Below are 4,953 nucleotides of genomic sequence, written 5' to 3'. Positions count from 1 at the left end.
GAACGGTTCTTCCACGGCAGCTAGAGGGATTGGAACAGTTTTTCCACAACAGCGACGGATATTCCCTACTTCCACGGCGGTGACAGGGATTGGCGGCCCTTCCTCGGCAACGAGGGGGAATGGAACGGTTTTTCCACTGCGACTCTCCAGGAATGGCACGGTTCTTCCACGGCGGCTAGAGGGATTGGAAAGGTTTTTCCACTGCAACGATGGAGATTGGTAGTCCTTACTTCCACGACGGCGACGGGGATTGGCGGTCCTTCCAAGGCAACGAGCGGGAATGGAACGGAAGAGGTGGTATGAGGGGCAATGATCAAGGAAGACGTAGCAGACGATCAGGAGGCGGTTGTCCGAGGATGGAACAGTTCTTCCACGGCGGTGATGGGGACTGTCGGTCCTTCAACGACTGCGAAGAGGGATGGAGGAGACGATCAGGGGAGGCGTGGCGGACGTTCAGGAGGCGGTTTCCAGGTATAGAATGATTCCTCCACGGCGGCGATGGGGATTGGCGGTCCTTCAAGACGGCGAGGAGGGATGGACGAAGCGATCAGGGAAAGCGTGGCGGACGTTCAGGAGGCGGTTGTCCGGGGGTAGAATGGTTCTTCCACGTCGGCGACGGGGATTTGCAGTCTTTCCTAGGCCGGGAGGGACGTGGCGGTTGATCAGGAGGTCACTAGGTATCCTTAAATAGATAGTTTTTTTTAATTTTTACAGCAGCGACGGGGAATGGGACGGTTTTTTAACGGCAGCAAAGCGGTTGGGAACAGAGATGGCGTGGCGGACGATCAGGAACCGGTTGTCCTGAAATGGAACGCTGCTTCCACGGCAGCGACGGGAATTGGCGGTCCTTCCACAGCGGTGAGAAGAGATGAAACGGTTTTTCCACGGCAGCGAAGCGGTCTTATGCAGAAATGGGACGGTTTTTTCACGGCGACGACGGGGAATGGGACGGTTTTTCAGATGCAGCGAGGCAGTCAGGGGAGGCGTGGCAGACGGTTATCCTGTGATGAAACGGTTTTTCCACGGCAGCGAAGCGGTCAGGGATGAAGAGACGTGGCGGACAAACAGGTGGCGACTATCCGGAAATGGGACGGTTTTTTCTCGACGGCGATGGGAAATGGGATGGTTTTTCAGNTCAGGGGAGGCGTGGCAGACGGTTATCCTGTGATGAAACGGTTTTTCCACGGCAGCGAAGCGGTCAGGGATGAAGAGACGTGGCGGACAAACAGGTGGCGACTATCCGGAAATGGGACGGTTTTTTCTCGACGGCGATGGGAAATGGGATGGTTTTTCAGGTGCAGCGAAGCGGTCGGGAACAGAGCAGGGCAGAATATCAGAGGCGATTAGGGTAGGCGTAGCTGACGATCACGAGACGATTGTCATCGGTTGCAACGGTATTTCCACGGCGGCGAGGAGGGATGGACTATCCGGAAATGGGACGGTTTTTTTACGGCGGCGACGGGAAATGGGACGGATTTTCAACGGCAGCGAATCGGTCGGGAACAGAGATGGTGCGACAGGGATTAAGATGGCGTAACGGAGGTGATAGTAGAATAGGACGGTTTGTTTCTAGCGATTATATGCTCTGAGAAAAAGCTGGCACTTGGATGAACAGCAAGCTGCGAAATGATCCGAAAAATAGACATGGCGAACAAGTAAAAGTAGCAATCAGATGGCAGCGATGAAGGAATGATAATATTTTTCCATGCAAGGTAATTAATTAGGTAAAAAAATTGTTTGGCAGACGACCATAAGTGGGAGAATGACAGTTTTTTTTCACAGTGGCAATACCATCGGTAGTAGCAATCATGATGGATAGCATAGTGTGGACAATCTGAAGACGACGATGGGGGATTAAAGTTGCATGGCGAACGATTAGAAAATGGCGATCGGCGGTGAGATGATCTGAGAATAGCTGGCACGCGGACGCACAGGAAGCTGTGAAGTGATCAGGAAAGTCAGGAAAGACAAACAATTAGAAAAGTAGCGATCGGAAACTAAACCATTTCAAGGTAGTTTCACAGCAACAGGCAGTAGAGGAAAAAGATAAAGTAACAGTCAGATGACAGCAATAAGGGAATGAAAATATTTTTTCGGCAAGGTAATTAGGTAAGAATATTGTTAGGCAGACGTTCATAAATGTAAGAATGACACGATTTTTTTCAGTGGCAAAACCATCGATAGCAATCATGATGGATAGCATAGTGGAAGATTTGAAGACGAATGAATGATTTGGAAATTAAAATGGCGTGACAGACGATTAGAATAGAAAGATGTTTGCATGGCGAATCATGGATAAAGATGGCGCTGCAAGCAATCAGAAGACGACGGTTTTCTTCAAAAATGGAACTGTTTTTCCAAAGCGTAAAGTGATCCTGGAAGATGCCAAGCAACGATCAAATGGCTGCTACCCACAAATGGAATTGTTTTGTTACGAAAACGAGACTATTTAGGAAGATTGCGTGGCAGACAATCAAAAGGATACTATCCAAGGAGATAGAGAAAAAAATTGAGCAGAAAAGAGATGGTATAGCAAACAACCAGATGGCAGCTATGAGGCAACGACAAGATTTTTCCATGACGGCTATTTTTCATAGTGCTAAGGCCAACCATCGATGACAATCATTATAGACAGCGCCTGAAGATGGCGATGGGGGATTGAAGTTGTGTGGCGGATATTTATAAGGCGGCGATCGGAGAATAAAACGATTTTGTCACATTGGCAAGGCAATTACGGATGAAATTGGCATGACAGACGATCGGAAGGCAATTTGCACGGCGAATCATGAATAAAGATAGCATAATGGACAATCAGAATATGGCGGCAGAGGAGTGGTGTTGCAGACGACTAAAAAATGCCAAGTGACGGATCATTTGACTGCTATCCACAAATGGAACGGTTTTGTTACAAGAACGAGGTCTACGGTCAGAAAGAAGGTATCTAAAAAATTGAGAAGAAAAAAGGTGTAATGCAGGGTTAGAGGACCGCTGTCTCAAGAGTAATGGGGTGCTGCAGACTATAACGAGTTAATATTTCTTACTAACAATACGTTTCATTATACCCACTGTATCAAATGCCATGAAGAGGCAGTTTTAACACCAGTGGTAAGAGTAAGATACTTCATGAAGTGAAAGGTTATTTTGTCACTGAAATAAACTTATGTGTATGTGAAGATATCTCATTTATTTCAGAAGAGTTACTGATGAAGATGGTGTCATTGCGAGTAGAAAATTGCATACCAGTATGAATGTTACTAGTTAGAGACTAAAATCCTTGCCGACTATCGATAGGTGTTCTTTTTCTGTCAGGAGCTATACAGTGTGTCTCTGAAATAATTGCGTTCCTTGAAAATAGTGATAGATGGCACGAAAATGAACAACTTTTATTAAAACAACTGATGGTTTAAATGCTTCTATTTTCGAAAAAATTAATTAAGAAAATTGACCATAAATGAGCCGACCCTGTGCATCTTGTGCAGGTGCATGGCCAGAATGGGAACTCGAAAATCCGTACGCAATTGAATGATATCACTTCTAACACCGTTTTTCACTGAATATTTGGGCCGGAATTATTAATGAGCGCCTAATTAGGCCGTTGTTATTGCCCAATCGTATGGATGGTTTACAATATCTCTAATGTCTGCAATGACCTGCCCGCCCTTCTTGAAATTGTACCCCTAGCTGTCGAACAACGCATGTGGTTTTTACATAATGGGACACCTCACTTTCGGCTAGATTGTTCGAGATTATCTCCATCAAGTGTACGGAATACGGTGGATTGAACAAGGTGGATCGGTAGCACGGCCTCCATGGTCTCCCGATTTAAACCCTTTTGACTTCTTTTTGTAGGGCAATTTAAAAAATAAGGTATACCGAAGTGAAAACCGTCGAGGATTTGCGCAAGCGTATCACAGCTGCCACGAATAATTTGCATTTACAACAGCGACCAGGAAGAACATTCGCTTTAGTACGACAAAATTGGATAAGGCGTGCCCAAATATATGTACATCGAGGGACAAAATTTCGAACAGCTTTTGTAATAAGGTATGTGCTACTTTTTTTATAAATTTCATGTTTGTAATAGTGATCAAGTACCGCAATTCTTCAAAATTAATGTAACAAAATTTTATTTATTTTAAAGACTGCTCAGATCTATCTATCTTTAAGTTTATTTTAAAGTACACATATGTTGAACATTCTCAATTTTTTTTTGGATAAGATAAATTCTGCAACCTGTATGTGACAATATTTTAAGAATAACATATGTCTGTCTTATTAATGTTTTTTTAATGTAAAATATAATTCGCAGAATGGAGAACTTATGGAGTACTCATATATTTGTTCGGAGCGTTAATCCGCGGAGTAGTTGTTTCCTACAGTATCGTCAATTAAGAATTGTCTGATATATGTAAAACTTACCACGGGCGTTTATAAAAATATTTTAATCTCGATTTTGTCTGCAGGGATACTTCACAACTTCAAGATGTATGGTATACACTCGTCCAACACAAGTTAAAACCGGCAGATACAAACTTCATTAATAATATATAAAATAAGTTAAGTCTCACTGTAATAAATCCATAAGTTCATTTGTAAAATACTTAATTAAAAATAAAACGTTCGGATTATTTTCTGATTTTATTTCCCCATATTTAGTTCCACTATACAATTTTCTGCTCTGTTCACTTCTAACTGCACAGCCAGGCTAGAATAATTGTCATCCACTACAAGTAGTCTTCCAGTAGCAAAACATTACACAAAATGAAATCACACCTTTGCCTTACTATACTTATTTTTACAGTAAATTGTGAATGGGTGGAAATTACACCTATTAAAAGTAATAAACATGTATCAGGTGAGTACTTAATTAATTTTATATAAAAAGGAAGGTATAGGTATGCATTTGTAGGTACTGTTTATAATATTGAAATTGAAATTTATGGAAAGAAATGG

General features: G+C 43.0%; 1 long non-coding RNA gene across 2 annotated transcripts; it reads left to right on the top strand.

Moving 5' to 3' along the window:
- The first annotated feature begins 1,144 nt into the window (after positions 1 to 1,144).
- LOC108916685 lies at positions 1,145 to 4,628 on the top strand. Of its 2 annotated transcripts, none has more exons than XR_001964777.2 (4): positions 1,145 to 1,712; positions 1,783 to 2,109; positions 2,167 to 4,044; positions 4,464 to 4,628. It is a non-coding gene; the product is annotated as an uncharacterized LOC108916685 (long non-coding RNA). The 2 variants fall into 2 exon arrangements; XR_001964776.2 differs by having other exon boundaries at positions 1,145 to 1,724.
- The last annotated feature ends 325 nt before the right edge of the window (positions 4,629 to 4,953 follow it).

The sequence above is a fragment of the Anoplophora glabripennis genome, unplaced genomic scaffold (assembly GCF_000390285.2).
Source record: "Anoplophora glabripennis isolate ALB-LARVAE unplaced genomic scaffold, Agla_2.0 scaffold4262, whole genome shotgun sequence".
NCBI lineage: Eukaryota > Metazoa > Arthropoda > Insecta > Coleoptera > Cerambycidae > Anoplophora > Anoplophora glabripennis.
Note: the sequence above shows the minus strand (reverse complement) of the source record. Positions and strands in the feature narration are given on the sequence as shown.